The sequence below is a fragment of the Canis lupus genome, chromosome 23, assembly GCF_011100685.1.
Source record: "Canis lupus familiaris isolate Mischka breed German Shepherd chromosome 23, alternate assembly UU_Cfam_GSD_1.0, whole genome shotgun sequence".
NCBI lineage: Eukaryota > Metazoa > Chordata > Mammalia > Carnivora > Canidae > Canis > Canis lupus.
The window spans coordinates 30,715,604-30,735,803 of record NC_049244.1 but is presented as its reverse complement, the minus strand read 5'-3'; the positions used below and the strand labels follow the sequence as shown (position 1 = coordinate 30,735,803).

The following is a 20,200-nucleotide window of genomic DNA, read 5'->3' as shown; positions in this document are numbered from 1 at the left end:
GATAGGGGAAAAAAAAGACACATTTATTATTCAGTCCATTAGGCAAACATTGTTTTATCCATAAGAAAATATATACATATTTAATTTCTTCTACCTTTATGCCTTCCTAGGCCAGAGTTATTAACCTGGGGTCCATAGTTGGGCTTAAATGAGCTCATAAACCCACTAAAATTAAGTGCAAAGTTTATGTGTATGTGAAAGTTTGCACAAAGAGGTTTTATCAGAGGGGTTTATGACCCACTCCCAAACACACACACACAATGATGAACTACTGCTCTGTAAACTACCACAGAGCCAGGCCTCTCCTCACTTCTAACAGCCTTTTTTGCTGGAAGCAAAGTCATATGAATCTCGTAATTTTCAATGTGCTATTGACATCTGGGGCTGGCTAAGTTTTCTTTGGGTAAGGCTGTTCCTTTCATTCTAATATATTTAGCATCCTTGGCACCTGCCTACTGAAAGCCAGTGTCATTCACTAGACATTGTGACAACCAAAAACAATCACATACAAGTTCCACATAGAGGGTAGTACCTCCTCTATTTGAAAAGGTTAAGTTCACTTTCTCTGGCTTCTCTTTCTGCATCAAGAAAATGAGAGAGGTGTGTTAGATGACTCTAGGGTTCCTTTTAATTCTAGGATTAGTAATATCTCAAACATATCACCCCTTCTTTGAGTGTCATGCCCATTCTTATATACTCTATTACACTGACAGATCCGTGTTCCTTGGAAGGACCCACAAAGTACCATTAAATGTACAAAACTGTGGTCTGGTCCTAGACTTGGCTCTGCCTATGGTTAGTTATGTGACGGTGGGCAGTCCTTTAGCCTCCTGAAGCTTTGTTGTCTATCAACTATAAACGGTGTGTGGGACGCCTGGGTGGCTCAGTGGTAGAGCGTCTGCCTTCGGCCCTGAGCGTGATCCTGGAGTCCTGGGATCAAGTCCCATATCAGGCTCCCTGCATGGAGCCTGCTTCTTTATCTGCCTGTGTCTCTCATGAATAAATAAATTTAAAAAATCTTAAACAGAACGTGTATGGTGTTCCTACAAGGCTGAGTTAGAGTCAGGGGATCCAGTATGCTCTTTCAATGCCTTAAGTGTTAGACCACAAATCAATTATCTACTAAAGAATAAAAGACAAAAAAAGTCCTAGGTGAGGGAATATCCTACTTGGGCTTATTGATGAGAATCTGGGAGTCTGGTGGCCTTAAAGGAAATGATGAGGCATGAAGCTCAGATGGTAACTCCTTTCTGAGGCCTGCTGTACTTCCTAAAGCAGAATTAAGAGCTCACAAGCTATTGTCAATGTATTTTTATTATGATGCATTAATTTTGCCAATAGCTATTAATTACAGGCTCACCTACTTACATCTTTATAAACCATCTGAGGTCTTCGAAGACAGAGGTTGTGTAGGACTCCTCTTTGCCTCTTTGGTGCATGTCTGACACAGAGCCTAACACAGCAGTGATTCAGATGAATAAATGCAAGGTGGCAGAAATAAGGGCAGCCTGTGGGCTAGAGAGGGATGAAATGATAAAAACAGACTTGGCATGTTTCTAGGTGTAGGAGCTGGCTCATGATAGTCTGTAAATGTAATCTTTGAGCTTTGCCTCCTTTAAGTCCCAGGAGAGTCAGAGGAGTGCCTGGTGTGTTAATCACTCTTTCCCTGCAAATGAGACACTTCCTGAACTCACATGCTAGCTGGATAATCCTGTGAAGCCTATTGAACCATATTGTTAATTCCTATTCTCTCTCTTATGAACAGCATCGAAGGCGCAGGGAAGACTCATTATTTTTCTCTAGAAATCTAACATCATGTAAGAAATCATTTCCAAGCAATGACTTTTGAATCACTAAATTTAAGTATTTCTACTGAAAATTGTAATAGGAATGTTTTGGACCTTGTGAGAGAAGTGTTACTTGGTGGGTAAAAAGTTAGTATTTTCTAATGACACTTTGATGTAGTTGATTCAATTCCCTAGATAACTTGCCTCTGCAGGGCTGTTAACCCCTGCCTATTTCTTGGTGCTCTTCCTAGGTTTCCCAGTTCTTCCTTTTATATAGAACTCTTGACTCTCATCCTCAATTAGTTTGCTCAAACTTGCCTGGTTTCTCCAATTCTCCTTTTTGGATCCTTGGGGATGGTAAAGGTAGAATGAGGTAGGGCAAAGGGCATGACATTACTGCCCAGATGCTGAGGTATGGTTGAGGGGCAGAGCTAGGGTGTGTGAGCTAGGAGTGATAAGAACCAAAGTCACTAAAAATAGTATCTGGGATTGTTCAAAGGTCAAAATGGTGGAGTTTTCTTTTCAATGGGATGGCTTAGAAGAGAGGCTTCAGCACCTCAATAATTCCATCACCAGTTCCTCTGCCCAAGCTGTACCAAGGACGGCTGGGGCTGAGACTATGGCCTTTTTCTGACCGAGTTGTGTGCTGATTTGAGGTAGCTCTGGAGAATTGTGTATATGTATGTGGGAGCATTCCTGAAGCAGGGAGAAAATTCTAGCAACAAAAATTGGCTAATATGACCAAGAAACAAAAGGCTTCAGCCACATCTGACTACCAAGATCTTTCTGAGAGCAGGAGATGTCTGTAATACTTGCCTATTTCTGGGCAGGACTCAGAAAGTCTCTTCTTATGGATTAGGACCAATAGCCTCCAGTTCCAAACCTAGCTCCACCAGCCAAAAGCAGCAAGGGGTGGTGGAAATAACATAGTCTTAAGAGGAAGATCTGGGTCCATGTTCTACATCTGCCTCTGCAACTAGTTGTGTGACCTTCAGCAAGTCACAAACTCTGCATTCTCATTATCTCTAAATAAAGGTACTGAGTTTCAAGGTTCCTTAGGATCTTTATTCAAATAATACTGAGTTCGTATGATATTCTAGATACATTCTAGGTGCTAGGGGTACAGCAGTAAACACAAAAGACTAAAACTCCTAATTTCATTTAGTTTATATTCTAGTGGAGGGAGCTTGATAATAAAGGTAAGTAAATTATATTGTGGTTTAGAAGGTGATTAGTATTATGGGTTGAAATACAAAAGAAAAAAAAAAACAAAGGAAATACAAAAGAGTAGGGTAATGAGAACCAGGGAAGCTGAAGCTGGGGACTGGGGGAGAGGGTAGGTTGCAAATTCTCTGATAAATGATTTTTTTTGGAATCTCAAAGAATACCTTCAAAAGTAAATCTTTTGAGGAATAGGGATGTGATGCCTGGTATGTTGACATAATCAAAAAGATGAAAATGAAGTTTATCTTTCACAAAATAGTGGGGAATGATCTTAAATAGCATCTCTCACCTCTTCACTAGTTCATTTCCATGAGGAGAAAGTGGATGCCAATACTCACCTAGGATTTGGGTTGGAAGTTTTGACATGGAAGCCCCTGAAGCTCAGGAGGGGTGCAGTACTATTGAGAACTTCCTAGTTACAATTAGGGATGATCCTGGGGAATCCCACAGGAGTTTATAGGTGACAGGCAGGTTAGAGCTTTACAACCTGAGGCAGTATAATTATTGGCAACCTCAGATTTACCGGTCAGGGATCTGCCTAATCACTCTAGATGGCAATGGGTAACTTCAGAGCACTGTGAGAAGCCAGTTAAAGATGATTCAGTAAATGATCAGTAACTCACTGGAAACTCTTCCTCCTCCATGAACAAAGCACTCTCACTGTGCCAATGCTTGGTTATAAGTATTCTGGAGGTTCTTTCCCTTTCCTTTCTTCTCCTTCCCTCTGTCTTTCTAGTCATTCATTCATATTTACTCCCTCTTTCTTTCTTTACAGAACTTGGTAACATATGTATTTAAATTCTGAGATCCAGAACAAATTCATTTATATAATTTTCCTAATTGCAAAGAACTGGGTAGAGGAATGAAAGAAAAAAGCAAAGACTGACACACATAGTATATATGACAATTGGTGCTTGCTAGCCTGCAGACATCACATGATGCCCTTGTACTTAACAAGTGCAAAAACCACTGGGTGGTGGTTTCCATTGACCATAATACAAGTAATGGATTTCCTGGCAAGCATTTACTGTGTGAGTCCCAGCAGTTAATTGGCTCCCAAATCTGATTCCAGAAAAGACAATGCTTGGAAAGGTCATCTTAAAATCAGGACACTTTCCAGAATGTACATTATCTTGTAGCTTTCCAAATCTGTTATCATATTATTCTATTCCTCATGGCCTCCTTTCTGAAAATTTAGGTATCTGTTCTTCAGACTCTCCAATAAAACAGATAAGCTGGTTAGAAAATAATATAAATCTTTACAACAGGGAAGTATTTGGTAGGTTTCCTTTCTTGGCACCACTTATACGGCTACAATTTATAATAAAAGAGAATGTCTTGTTATTAGATTGTATCACATTAACAGTGACAATGTGCATATACATAGCTCCCTGAACTCATTCTGTAGGTTTAGGTAAAATTGTTTGCAACATGCTTTTTCTAGCTTTGAAGTGGAGCAAATAGGATTTCTGTCCTCTTTTTTTCTCAACACTCACATTCCTAATTATTCCTACTACATCCTCTACTACTTCTCAAACTTTTATGTCCATATAAACCAGATTCTGTTCAGTACATTTAGGATGATGCCTGGAATCCTGCATTTCTAAAAGCTCTTAGGTGATGCCAATGCTACTTGGCATTATGCTCCATGGACCACATTTTGAATAGCAAAGGCCTCCTTTTCCATATCACAACTGCCCTGGCCTGGGTCTACATCATCTCACTGGACTTTATGACAGCCTACTGGCCCTTCTGTTCCAAACTCTTTCTCCATATTTTCCAAGAGGCCTTTCTAAAATGTAAATCTGACACTATTAATTGTCTTCTTACTGTTCCTTAAGTGACTTCATATTGCCTACCAAATAAAGTCTTATCTACTTAATGATGGCCTTTGGTCTCCTTCATGATTGATTGAACTCAGCACCTTGCCAGATTCTTCTGCCACATCCTCATCTTAAGCTTGATGTCCTTATGTAGTAGCTAGCTCTCCAGATGATCTTGACAATCTATGTCGTATACTCTTGTATAGTCTCCTCCCATGTTGCATAGAACTGATCTGTATAATCACTAGAATTTTGTATGACTTCCAAGACCAGGTCATAAAAGATGGTCTGGCTTTTTCCTTGCCATTTCTTGGATCACTTACTCTGGGAGAAGCCAGGTATCCTATAATGAGGACACGTGGGTAGGTATATAAAGAAACTCACATGGTAAGGAAATGGAACCTCTTGCTAGTAGCCATATGAGGGAACCATTCAGAAGCAGTTCCTCCCATTCCAGTTAAGCCTTCAGATGACCGTAACCAAATGAGACTCCTCTAGGAAGAACCCTTCTGCTAAACTACTTCCAAATTCCTGACTTATAAGAAATAGTAAGATAAATAAGTTTGTTTGTTTTAAGTCACTCAGTTTTGGGGTAATTTGCTGTGCAGCAATAGATGACTTATACAGAGTATGCAGTTTCCCACAAATCACTGGTCCCTCTTCCAGGAAAACCTTTTATCTCAATAACTCTTATTCATTCTTTGAGACTCAGATCTCTAGATGTTTCCTTCAGGAAGCTCTGACTTCTTCCCTCAAAGATTTGGCCAGATAAATCTTTGGGCTTCTATGATGCTTTGGATATGTCTTCATATCTGTATTTATTATAATGTCTAGTCATTATATGTCTCATAGTCCCACTAGACTGTGAGCTCCTTAGATGCAGGAGACTGTACCATTTTGGTATCCTCAGTGCCTAACACATAGCTGGAATGAACAAATGAATGAAGTCAACTCCACTGGAATCATGACTTTACAACAACTTTATCCCTTTACATTCGAAGTTCTTTAAGCATTTGTCACTATTTGCTTGACCCAGCATCTCACACAGGCCAGCTATGACTCAATTCATTAACTGTTTAATTTCTAGGTTTTTTAAAAAAAAAAATTTCACACCATTTTACACCACTGAGTTACTTCAATGGCTCTTAACCAAAAGAACACATCAGAATTACCTATTGAGATTTGTAAGAACACATTACACACACACTCCAGTCCTAGCCCCAGCAATTCTGATTCACTAGCTGTGAGGTAAGCTCCAGACATATACATTTTAAAAGCCTCCAGAGGTGACTACTCATATCTAAGTTGTCATTTACTGGTTTATTGATGTTTAATCTATGTTCAAAGATAATAGGATGTTTATAAGAACAAAAAATTACTAAAACAAAACAACAATAACAAAAACTAAAACTCTTAAATGTAAGAAGGTATAATTATAAGAACAAGTGATGATAAGGCTGGGTGGGGGAATATCATGTGAAATAATCTAGGCTAGGAGAACTCCAAATGAACAAAAAAAATTTTTAGAGCTTCCTTGAAGCCAAGGCAAAAAGACTGGGATGAATTGCATAACTCTCAACATTTCAAAGAGGTAGCATGTAAGTTCATCTGTAAAGACAACTTTTGCCCTAGTAATGAATTATAAGAGGAATTTATCTGCCAAGTTTTCATGGAAGAGGCTACCAAACAACACAGTAAATGGTGTCTTTGAAATATTTTTTAAAATAGTGCAGGGCATTTTTACATACAGCTACTTTCAAGAAAAGCTAAACGCATAATATAAAATTCTAGGGTGGTGAAAATATTTCTATGGAAAACCGAATAATAACATGTAGCTTTGTTGTCAGATGACCTGATATGAGAATTACAGAACCTGGAAGAGAAAACAGCATGAATAGTTCATTTGTTCTCAATGGTCTCACATAGGCTTTTTGAAGAAGTTCAGTTGATATCTTTCCACTGCATTTCCTTACTTGGCAGTCCAATCTTGGGATATTCTCCTAACATATCTGTGCTTGCCAAGGATGGAAGGTAGAGACAGAAGCCTGTAGGTACAGAATGAATGATAGGGACACTGCCCATAAAGGTTCCTAGAGGCAAGACTCAGAATCACAGAACTGTAGCCTCAATGAATGATGCAAAGATCGGTATCCTTCATCTGCAAATGAGAGCTGCATTATAGTGCAGGCTACAATGATCACATCCAATCCAAAACATGTGTTTTGTCTATTAACAGGTTGGGAGCTCAAGGATAAATTTTTATTTTTATTATTTTTAAAATATTGATTTCAGAGAAAGAAAGCAAGTTGAGGTGGGCAGAGGGAGAGTCTCAAGCAGCCTTTGTGTCTAACGCAGAGCCTGACAATGGAACTTGATCTCATGACCTCGGGATCAAGACCCAAGCCAAAACCAAAAGTCAGACACCTAACCAACTGTACCATCCAGGCACCTCTCAAGGATAAATTTTTAATTGAATTATTTTAAAGCTTCAAGGTAGGACATCAAACCTCAAAGGCATACAGAATGTTAGAGGCAAGCAGCAGCTGCTCTCTGGAGACAGTTAAGTTAAAAAAAAAAAAAAAAAAAAACCACATAATCAAAGGATCCTGTCTTGTCTATATCGAGCTTTGATGATTCCTAGTGGATCTATGCCAAACTGGCCTAACCAAGAATAACGAACTTTTTATAATGGTCAATTGGTCACTGAGATATCAAACAGCCACCACCAAAGAAAACTCCCAGTTTTCCTTGCCAAACACAAAGGACAGCTTTGGGGGTCATGTAAAAGTGCTAGACTGGGAAAGGATTGGAGTCCTAAAATGATACTTGATGTCATGAATATTTCAAAAAAATTTACAAAGATTGTACAATTTAGGGGATCTCTGGGTGGCTCAGCGATTTAGTGCCTGCCTTCGGCCCAGGGCATGATTCTGGAGTCCCAGGATGGAGTCCCGCATCAGGCTCCCTGCATTGAGCCTGCTTCTCCCTCTGCCTGTGTCTCTGCTTCTCGCTCTCTCTGTGTCTCATGAATAAATAAATAAAATATTTAAAAAAACAAAATAAAAAAATAAATAAAAAGATTGTACAGTTTAGAGATATGCTTGTAAGTTTTGATTCACACTTGAAGACACATTCTAACAGTGCTAATAGAACTTTCTGCAATTGATGGAAATACTCTGTATCTGTACCATCCATTATGGTGGCCACTAATACATGTGGTTATTGAAAATTTCAAATTCTATTTAATTAAAGTTTTAAAAGATTTGTTTGAGAGAAAGAGAGAGCGAGAGGGAAGGAGCATGAGCTGAGGTAGGGGCAGAGGGAGAGGGAGACACACAGACTCCCCACTGAGTGGGGAGCCCCACACAGGGATAGATTCCAGGACCCAGGGATCATGGCCAGAGTTGAAATCAAGACTCAGATGCTTAACCAACTGAGTCACCCAAGTTGCCTCTAATTTTAATTAATTTAAATCACCACATGTGTTTAGTGGCCATCATACTGGATGGCACAATTCTATAGCATATGGACCAAACTGTTTCTCCCCTGGAACTGCTAACTGAGCCTCTGGATTTTACCTGCTAATAAGGGATATCCCCAAATAAAGCTGTATGTTCCATGGGCAACCTGATCATGACTTGTGCTCTGAGAGCTTTTGCAGCAGCAGTCTCAACCAAATCAAAAGGGCTTCCCAAGCCAATAGTGCCAACTTAAACTCCTCAGTCATCTGGGTGTCATTAAAAATCAACTTGTCAAAAGAACTCTAGGAAATGAGGGCTGAGACATCAGCAGTTAAAAGTATATTACATCTGAATATCAAAAGCAGCAGTAATACAACTAGAATTCAGCAAGCACTGGGTTAAGTACTTTTCTGCTCTGGTAAATAATGTGACTTGATTTTCTCAACTTCTATTCTACCCTTTTTCTAGCTGGAGAGGTTGAAAAGCTTAAAATTATGTTCTCTAGACTATTGTGTGTAGCAGTGTTCTAGATGTGTACTATATGCTTGTGGGAAACCTGTAAGGTAGAAGCAAGCAAGAGGCCATTGTCCTCCTTCTACAGATATTGACAGGCCAGGTCCTGCTCAGAATGAGAAGCAGTGTGGCAGCTGTATTCAGCATTTCAGTATCCTGGTTATGGCTTGCTGGTGTCTAGAGATGATTGTGGTGATTCCTGGGGTCCATAAAGGGGTAGTTCCCTGACTCCTGGATTGATGCTATAGTGGTGTGTCCTTGGATCTAATAGTTTCTGCTTTCTATTGTCTCAGATTTCCAATGGTTTCATAAGCACTTAACTCCTTATATGGAATCCCTTTCTGCTTTAACTATCATCTAGTGTGATTTCTGCTTCCTGTTTTCCTGATTGACACACCTGCATTCTCTTATTTATTTCCCTTAGCAATTCTGTAAGCTAGGTATTTTCTCCCTTGCCTGTTTTAGAGTTAACCATCAAGTCCAGTTCTGTTTGTGGTAAGTATTTGGCATGTTCATGGTCTCATCTTTTTCTCCAAACAGATTTAGATCCATAACACAGACTGTTTTAAAAGCCAGAACATGTGCTTAGAACATGACTACTGCTTCTCTTTGTGATGATTTTTTACCCAAAGCAGAAAGGAATAGAATGTAATGACAACTTGGGAGAGGAAATGAGGTTTTCTTTGCTAGAAAATGGTGTTGTCACCTGTGGACATAAGTTCAGTCTCAGCTGGCTTCCCCCCAAGAAAGTCATAATACCAACTTCATAGACTCAATCCCTAGTCACAGACAAGCAGCTATAAATTGAGGTTCTTGCTCATGAGCAATCTGGACAAGAGGATGGGATGGCTAAAGTAATCTATTACCAACAGAGAAAAGAGCATAAAGGATAACCTTTTTTGGGGTGAATCAATACTTTTATCTACTTCTTTTGAGTATATAAACTCCAAGGATTTTCACTTCTAGAACCCCAATACTCTATAATAATCACTGATTCTCCTCTTTGTAGGATGAGATACTGACCACTCCATATGGACATATCAAATAACTGCTCTGAAATAGCAGAGCTAACTTTAGCTCTTACCTCAGGCTTGAGAGAAAGAAAACAATCATCTCCAAACTGGATGTGATTTTCACAGCAGATGTCCCATCCTTTGCCCTCTAGCAGCAGTTGTGTGGTCTGAGAAGGGCAGTACAACTGACTAACTTCTCCACTTTGCTGAAATGCTGCCTGCAGGCTTGGATTATGCAGGTTGAAGATTATCTGTGTTCTCACTCTTCCATTGGTAACTTTGGGTCACTTGATTGTTTAAAAGTTCATCCTTGCAGAGGTTGGCATGGATGATGTAATTCAAACTCAAACTAGTGAATATTATGTTTTAGTTCAGTGGAATCTCTAAGTATTATCACTGAGAATTTTTCACCCTTCCAATGAGTCAAACAGTAAGAATGTTATGTTTAGGGATTTAAGGGAGGTTAAATTTTAAGAATTTTTAACGGTCAATTTTTGTGTGGATTTTTCTTATTCACACATATTCAAAAATACTATATGAAATGAGTAATTTTTGAATTTAAATGAAAGGAACTATTTCACAGAAATCCTTTGGGAGACATAAACACAAGATTATCAACTACTCATTAAATCAACAAATCTGTTTTTCTTATTAGCGAATACTCCTTAATATTTATCTTAATAACTCAGAAAAATCATGAGCTCATCTATGAGCTAGGATACTTTCAGATCCATAAAGAAATATCACTGTTGGGATCCCTGGGTGGCTCAGCGGTTTAGGGCCGCCTTCAGCCAAGGGTGTGATCCTGGAGTCCTGGGATCGAGTCCCATGTCAGACTCCCTGCATGGAGCCTGCTTCTCCCTCTGCCTGTGTCTCTGCCTCTCTCTCTCTGTCTCTCTGTCTCTCTGTCTCTCTCTCTCTTTGTCTCTCTGTCTCTCTCTCTCTCATAAATAAATAAATCTTAAAAAAAGAAAAAAAAAAAAAAAAAAGGAAATCTCACTGTTACACTTACCAGAATCTCCAAGCACTAAACAGATTTACTTTAACTATAATTAGGACAGAATAGTAATGTAGTAAATAGTAGCCTATATAGCATACTAAAGCTATACTAAAGCTATAAAGCTAAAGCTTTCAAAGGTAGCATACATTTAAGCAATATCTTAGCTTCAGATGACACAAATGCTCCTTGCTACTTAATTGTTTATGGAGAAAATATAATTTAGCTAATTTCTTGTCACTCCAATTCATTCCCTTTAAATTACCACCATGGTATTTTGATTATTTTTCTTTAAGAAAGTACAAGCAAGCTTTGCGCAGTGGCAGTATCGTAGCCAATGAGGTTTATCCGAGGCGCGATTATTGCTAATTGAAAGTACAAGCAGGGATCCCTGGGTGGCGCAGCGGTTTGGCGCCTACCTTTGGCCTAGGGCGCGATCCTGGAGACCTGGGATCGAATCCCACGTCGGGCTCCCGGTGCATGGAGCCTGCTTCTCCCTCTGCCTGTGTCTCTGCCTCTCTCTCTCTCTCTGTGACTATCATAAATAAATAAAAATTAAAAAAAAAAAAAAAAAGAAAGTACAAGCATTTCCAGTTCACCACTGCCTGGAGTTCTTTGGTGATCTCCACCTTACCTGGGGGGTTATCCTCAAGGGGTCAGGACAAAGCAATTGGCTTGTAAAGTTTTATAAACCATCACTATGATCTATAGCAGCAGAGAACTTCCAAAACCTTGGAAGGCTTGTTTAAGTATTTCAAATGGTGTTTCTTATTGTCATCCCATTAGCATGGTATTTGGAATGAAAATTTGTTTTATAATAATAAACCAATAATCCATTCTCAGGAGATTTGGAAAAAAGATGCCTGGCAGAAAAGGGATTCTAGGTGGAATTTTTGTCAAGATTTTTGTGAAACAACTCTCTTATGTGAAAGGGTAGGATTACTGGACAAGTTTCCCCCTACCCTCACATGTTTTTTTTTAAGGCAGGAACCACACCTCCTCCTGCTTGCATTCTCAGTAGGCAGTGGGGCTTGACACCCAGTAGGCACTTACTAGATATGTGATGAACCAAATACTCAAAATACATAAGTATCACAACACTCTCATTTCTAATGATAGAAATGAGGATAGGGTTCCCTGCTCTCTCCACACCCTCTGTCTTGGTTGGTGAGCTCACAGAAACCTAAAGCAGTGGGATGAAAGCTCAGTGCTGTCTTTCTTCCTTCCATTTTTTTTTTTTTTTTAAAACAATCATTCTATGTTACTATGGTAATACTTGGTAACAGGATGCTCTGTAAATGAAAGTGGGAAGGAGGAAGAGATCATGAGTTATGCAATTCACAAGAAAATGCCCCTCTGGGCAACCTTTTGGCAATCTGCAAAGCTTGTGCATGTCCCATTTTATAATAAATGCAATTAAATAATACATGACACTATATAGAACAGATACAATATGTTGAAGCAGAGATCCACAGAGCCCAAGAAAACTGCATTAAGTATGAGATTATTAACAAGGGAATATTTTTAGACATTTGAAAAAAATAGGGAGAATTTGGTTCATAAATAGGACACTTTCTCATTTTAACACATAAAGGTAATAGCTAAAGAATTCCAAAGATGACTTTATGAGGCAATGGAGAACAAAGGCTGGATACTAATGTGGGACCTGATTTGAATGGTAAGTACATTGGTTACTGCAGTTGCAAAGGGCATGGATAAATTAATGAAACAAAGACATCTGTTAGTGATACTTACCCTCTGATAAGCCCAACTTTAGGGCCAAAGCTAAAATCTGAGGGGAGGAGAAAAGGGCACACAGTGACTGACATTTTGAACTACAGAGTCAAGTTTCTGTATATCACTTTTTCACTTCTATCACGGTAGCTTATTAAAACCCAAGCTGGGAATGTTTCTGCCTGCCCAAAGTGGGTGCTATAACACTGTAGGAAACTTTCTATCCAGTAGATTAATCTTGTGTGAGGACATGTAAAGAAAGCTGCTTTAGCTTCTTGATTTATGACTTCATTAAAATGTTTGGGCTTCAAATCTCCATCAACGTTTATTGGAATTAACAGCTTCTTAAAGTGGAAATATTCAGTGATAAATGAACCCAGCTTGGATCTTGTGTGAGGGAAAAACAAGGCACTCTAGGCACTCTTTATACACTTTCAGGAAAAGAGTAATACTTTCTACCCCTGTATACAAGTATATCTCAGAAATGGATAGGTGAGAAGAGGTGAGAACATGAAGAGAACAATCATGGATTCTAAATCAGGAAGAGTAGAGATGCCAGCATTCTTTTCGGAAATGCATTAAAAGAAGGTTTTAGGGGATCCCTGGGTGGCACAGCGGTTTAGCGCCTGCCTTTGGCCCAGGGTGCAATCCTGGAGACCCGGGATCGAATCCCACGTCGGGCTCCCGGTGCATGGAGCCTGCTTCTCCCTCTGCCTGTGTCTCTGCCTCTCTCTCTCTCTCTCTCTCTCTGACTATCATAAATAAAAAAAATTAAAAAAATTAATCTTTATAAAAAAAAAAGAAGGTTTTAACTGTTCCTACTGTAGAAAGACCACAACCATCTCAGAAATAAAAGGGCTGCTGGCCTGTTGCAAGTATTAACCAACTTGGTGTCCAGAGAGATCTCAATCCAAAGATGTAACTTCCAGGTGTGCTGTTTGAGAAGATTCCTACGAGGACATAAGAGTGTAAGCTTTCTAGTAGCTCTCACTTTTTTATATTTACAGCACTCAGCTATATCTAGCAGATATTAACTATCTGATGAATGAATGAATGAAACAGCTACCACTTCCAAGAGACCCCCAATTTTCCCCTTCTCACCATCCATTTGTTCAAACTATTCCAGGATCTATAGATGATGCAGTTATTGCCATCAGCACTCAAATTTAACAAAGGCTCACGTACCCCTTCTTTATCAACTCAAGTACGGATAAGCAGCTTAAATAATTAACAGTTAAGGAAATGTTCTACCTTGTTGTCTGCCAGGGTTAATTAAATGTGACCCCTTCACGCTATATCATCCAATCCATGAACAAGTCTTATTGACTTACTTCCAAGATGTGTCCTGACTTTGTTTCTCCATTTCTGTGACTTCCAGCCTTGTTTAAGCTATCACCATCTCTGGCTGGACTACTATAAACCACCTTCTAATTGGTCATCCTACTTCCACTTCCAATACCTATAATCAATTATCCACAAAGCAGTCAGCTATCTTTTCTAAACATAAAGCATATCAAATTATTTCTGTTTAGAATTCTCCAATGGCTCCTCATTACACTAAAAATAAAATACAGATTTGTTGCTCCTGCTCACATCCTGTATACCCCATCTTATTCCACTGGTCTATTCACTTATTACACACTCCAGCCACATTGGCCCTCTAGCTGTTCCTCAACAATCTTGAACATGTTCTCACCTCAGGGCCTTTGTCCCTTTAGTTCTACCAAGAATGTTTCTTTTTGTTCACTCTGGCAGAGAAGCTTTTTCTTGTCACTCAGATTTTTTTTTGGTGGTGAGGGGGAGTGTACGATTGGGGGAAAGGAGGAGAGGATGAGAGAGAATCTTAAGCACCTCCGCACCCAGTGCAGAGCCTGACCCTGAGATCAGGACCTGAGTCAAAATCAAGAGTCAGACACTCAACTGGATAAGGCACCTCTGTTATTCAGATTTTAGCCTAGTGTCACCAACTGAGATGCCTTTCCTCATCACTCAAACTAGCTACCCAGTCACACCTATCACAATAATCTTAGACCTTTGCACAGTAAGGTTCTGATTCTTTTAATTTCCATATTGTATGGGATCCCCAATTAGCATGTAAGCTTCAAAAGGGCAAAGATCTTAATACTCTTATTCACTACAAAGAATGATCCCTGGCAATAGATCTCTAATATTTTTACTAAAAATTAGAAAGTTTAAAACACTTACTTGTTAGTGGCTTGGCAAGCAAGAAAATACTTTACTGAATGTGGGTTCCTGAAACAAGCTAGGTGTTAAGCAAAGACACTTTCATAGCTGGCTCAAGGTATACACTGAGTTGGTTTAGTGGCTTCCCCATATAGTGAGAGTCTCACTTCTCCCTTGTATCCACAAAACCAATTCTTATTCTTCTTGGCTCTGGGCTCTATTTACACAAGCCATTTACCTATTGGTACCCTGAAAGGTCTGCTGTGGGCATCCACAAGTACTGTGCCAATTTAGGAACTATCTTCTTGACCACTTGGGCCATTCAAAGAACTCATGTGCCAGATCCATTTTTCCAAGGCCTGTCCTATATATAATAATCACACCCATTCTCTAGATATTGGAACTTTCTTTGCCCCTTGCACTAAGTCGTCTATGCTAGCACCCACTGGGTACTATATTATTGTTCAAACACTCTTTCTCCTCCAGTTGCAAAACTCATTGTTCAGTAACCCATATATTTTCCCTGATAATGTGAAATAGTTGACTGAACACTTGGCTTGAAGTCAGAGTCCAGGGATTAAAATAGTTATTTAGTGGTAGCCAATTCAATGCTGGCTATAAGATTTAATCTCCCTGAGCCTCAGTTTTCTCATCTGCATAATAGGAATACTACTATCTGCCTCTTAAATAAATAGGTGAAAGCTCTGGGGCTTGCACTCTGTAGGCAATACACATGTGAGTCAAAGGGTGGCAAGTCCAGAATTATGGACTTATCCACTTTTCAGTGGCTTCTTCTGGTAGTTCCTCAAGTATTCATAGGGGAGAGAGAGATTCTTCCAGAAGTCCATCAAAAGAGCTTCAGAAGAACAACACTTGTCATCAAAATACAGTTATCATAAAGGAAAGGATGGCATCTTACCATAGACTACAGAAGCTTTAGAAGCAAATGGAACTAATCAGATTATGTCTATTAAAGTGCCAAGTCAGATGACAACACGAATTATAGAAGACTTTCACTAAGTATCAATAATATGTTAAGTGCCATGAAGGTTTCACTGGTGAGTAAGAGGAATGTCAGGGCACATTACTATTCTATATTAAAAAGCTACCTATCAGGATAGCTTAGGACTGAAGATTAAACCAAAAGAAAATGTGAGGATTCTGTAAATGGGTCTGTAAAGACTAACTGAAGAATTATCCTCAAATCATTAGTAAGAACTTGCTCAATATTATATATGTGTATGCAAATTTTTATTCTCTCCATTTTACATTTAAATTTTTCTACGTTTTGGGGTGCATGGGTGGCTCATTAGGTATCTGCCTTCAGCTCAGATCATGATCTCAGAGTTCTGGGATCAAGCCCCACGTTGGGATCCCTGCTCAGTGGGGAGCCTACTTGTCCCTCTGCCCCTCTCCCTGCTCGTGCTTCCTCTCTCTCTCAAATAAATAAATAAAATCTTAAAAAAAAATCTGCACCCCCCCCCCCCACATTTTGTCAGTGAACTGTAAGCTACTTGAAGCAGAGATCAGTCCACTGTTTCCTATGTAACAACTCTAAGAATAAAACGTTTTCTCTTGAAAAACTTCCTCCAGGCTCTCAGATGGGTTCATCAGATCCTCTGGAAGGCAGATCTGTGATTGTCAGACCTCTCTGCTCCAGGAGTGCTCCATAAACATGCCCTGACACCATTAAGAAGCTACTGGAAACTGAGAGATGACCTGCTAGAAAACAGATTTTTCAACACAAAAGGGGAGCCAGGAATGAGTGTGGGAAGTAGAGAGGTTGAGAACAAGGAACACAGGTACCAGGTGCTGTGAACCTGTCATTATGCTATCATTTTTATAAATACTACTTCCCTGGACCTTGGAGGAGGAATTATTCTTTTTTCCTATTTAATAAGTGAAGAGGTAAATCAAAGTCCCCCATTTAGTAAACTGCAGACCCAGGATTAGGAAATTCATGATCTTTTCCTATATCCCACGGCCTCAAAAAGTTCACATTCTTGGCATTCCAATCCAGGTTATAAGATTTAGGAGACATTAGAAGGAAAAAAAAGGAAGAGAGTTTAATTCTCAGGTAGTAGTTATTGGTAGCTGAAAACCTTGCTGGCTGGGAATGGACCTCACCAGGGTACCACCTGGACTTCTGTCTGAATGAGAATTAAGCTCTCCTTCTCTTCAAGGTTTCTCATCCAACCTTAAACCATAGTCCTCAAATTCAGATCCCTTACTGAGAACTACATGAATAATTTCTACTATTTATTTGGCATCTATTAGGTACCATCTGTTAAGTATTGTGTTTGGAACTTGTAATAATCTCATTTAATCCTCACAAACCTTCTGAAAAAAAAAAATCCTCACAAACCCCTTCATGGTAGGTTATATTATTCCTCCCATACAGATAAGGAAACTGAGGCAGCTAATAAATGGCAGGACCAAGATTTTAAATCAAAGCACAAATGGCAAGCTCTCTTCATTTTGTACAGCTCACAATCACCTTATAGAAAACCAAAATAAAGATGACATTTTGAATACTTGAAAATAAAGCATAAGCAGCAATATTAAAGGTCAAATTAATTTAGTATAATATTAGAGTTTGGTTTTGTTCCTCACCTCCTCTTGTCATGCTAAACATGGGTAACAGGTTGATGTATAGAATATAATGTTTGCTAGAAAAATCTCAAGATAATTCTTTTGTAAAAATGCAATCTTTGCTTCTAACCACCAGCATCTGTGGCACTTGCAATCTAAAAAGGCAGAAGGACTCTGAAAACATAACAATTAGTAATTATTTCATGTTTACTTGTAATTTGAAAGACAATAGAAAAGTTAAAATCTCGATTTCCAGACATGTCTACAGGTCTGTTGGCACAAAAAGGGTGTGTCTTAGTGCTTTCTCAACTGTACTAACAATCAGCTAATCCTGAAACTGCTCTGTAAACTCCAAATTTAGTCCTAGAGGCTTAAATGATATCATCTTTTTTTTCTTAAATAGATGTTACTTTAAGATTAAAAAAAAAACCCTCTATCCTTCCTCAATAAAAAAAAAAAAATCACTGCACAATGCTTGGTCCTGTGTTCACAGAATGAAAAGATGTTTTATAACCCCTGCTCTCTCCATCTCTCTCTCTCTCTCTCTCTCTCTCTCTCTCTTCCTGGCCCCTGACCCTTTTCCCTTCCTACTCTAGAGGAGGAGCTCACTTTGCTCTCCCCAAAGTCTTGAGAACAGGTACTGCAGAGGGAGAGGTTCGGAAGAAGATGGAAGAGGAGCAGCAGTGATGCTAGAGGGGGCAGAGTGCTCTTTGGGGTGCTAGGGTTGCACCTTTGCCCTTGGGTTGCAGGGATTGGTAGGTGAGATGGCAGCAGCTGTCTCAGAGACAAAGAAGCAATGCACGAATACCTGAGGAACTGCTCTGGACTTCTATCAACTCTGGCCTTATCCATTTATACTGAGAAGTAGCAGGCAGGATCCAGGTGCCAGCAACTTTTGGCCAGGGCCCACCAAACACACTTCCAAACCAGGCTCTGGAGGCCTACCTACTGTACTCTCCTGACTTCACAAAATGTTCTTCTCGAAGCTTGCTGGAAACAGGGGTGGAGTATGAATGGTATTTTTGCCATGGGACTCAGGGGCATATGAGCCCTGTCCTACCAAGGTCCCAGAGGGAAATGCATGAAGCAGCCCCTGCTAGAGCCTTTCCTCTAGTAAAAAAAAAAAAAATGTCTGAGCCTCTGATTTCTTCCCAAAAGGTATAACTCAGTGCTTTGCACTCAAGCATACCACTGCCTGGAAGAAAAGTCTCTGCACTTGTCTTCCTCACTATCAAGAACCAGCCAAAGTTTACATCTAGGGAACATCTACTCTGCCCAGATATACAACCTAATTGTAATCCTAAACCTAAATCTAATGAGATGAAGGATTTTCATCCCATTTTCCCTTTACTCAGTAACAGTTCTCAGAGACAAGGAAAAGATGAGAAGCAAACATAAGCTTCTAACTTTTGTTTTGGGAGGGTCAAGTTTTATGAGGTCAGGTCTGATTGTTGAAAATTTCTGGATATGAAAAATGCTTAACTCATGTGAAAATAAATTTCTTTTCTAAGGCTTATTAATAAAACATTTGCAACTACTCAGAGACTAGTCATAAACTTTCAGAGACAAAATAAGAATATAATCTGTCCGTAGCAACAGAGACAGATCACTTTGATTAATTCTTTACAATGGCACCTCATCTCCTGCAAATTGTGGATTGGTTAAAAGTCTACAATCAGACCTTCAATAACTCCCACAAGCACTCTCATTACTCATGAGACTGTGACATATTAGGTCATAAAAAAGGTGCTGTTATATAACACAGGTGCTATGCAGCAGCTTCAGGTCATGAATATTAACAGACATCCTCAAATGGGTTAATATCAACAAAGACCTCCGTACAAGGTATCCTTGCAGGCATTCAGAAATCAGTGATGGGTAGAGACATTGTGTCCTTTGCAGGTTTGATGATTGCCATGATTCCTCTTACCAAGCCATGACCACAATTATTTTCTTGGGCAAGCATGACTCATAATTTTCCTTCCTCATATTATCCTTTTCTGACTTTTACATTAAGCATATAGTAACCTTTTAAAGTAAGCTGTGAAGTACTTGACTGGTTAGTTCATCCCACTGATATTTATTGTGCTTAATGATATTTAGATTTACTTCTATCTTGTTCTATTTGTCTAATTTTATGCCTATTTCTCCTTCTTTATTGCATTCCTTTGAACTGTATTTTTTCCTTATTTCAAGTTTTTTTTTTTTTTTCTTGCTCTACTTGTTTGGAATATATTTCTATTTTTTTAGCGGTTCCTTTAAAATTTTGTCATGACTACTTGATGGTTATTTTCCATCTTCTCAAGCACCATAATAATTTAAAAGTTTGATTCTGTTCAACCCCTCCAATTTATATGCTACTACCGTCCAGTATATTTTAGTTTTTTAACCCTATAATTAGATATTATATTGTTTAATATAGAAAATTACTAATTTCTTTGATAACTTTCCCTCTGAGAAGAATTTTCTTCCTGAAGTACATCTTTCAGAAGTTTTGTAAAAGTGGGTCCATTTGTGAAATGTTCTATTTAAAACAATTTTTTGAGTGTTATTTTGCACTCGTGCCTTAAAGATAGTTTTATTAGATCCGTAATTCTAAGGTGACAGAATCAACTATCAGCATTTTAAAGATATTATTTCATAGTTTTCTGGATGCTATTCCTTTCTAAGTAACTTCTTCCACTGGCTGCTTTTTATCTGTAATTTCATTATTATTATTATTTTTTGTAATTTCATTATTTATTCAGGTATGAAGTTCTTTTATTTTTTCTTGAGACTCACAGTATTGCCAGGATCTGAGCATTCATATCTTTCATATGTCTTAGCAAATATTCTGCATTATTACATCTTCAAATATTTCTTCTCCCTTATT

General features: G+C 38.9%; 1 protein-coding gene and 1 pseudogene across 24 annotated transcripts in view; one reads left to right on the top strand and one right to left on the bottom strand.

Moving 5' to 3' along the window:
• TMEM108 (transmembrane protein 108) overlaps nucleotides 1-20,200 on the bottom strand; it is a 343,329-nt gene that overhangs the window by 114,485 nt on the left and 208,644 nt on the right. The window lies entirely within an intron of this gene.
• On the top strand, nucleotides 11,127-11,259 carry LOC119865469 (annotated as a pseudogene).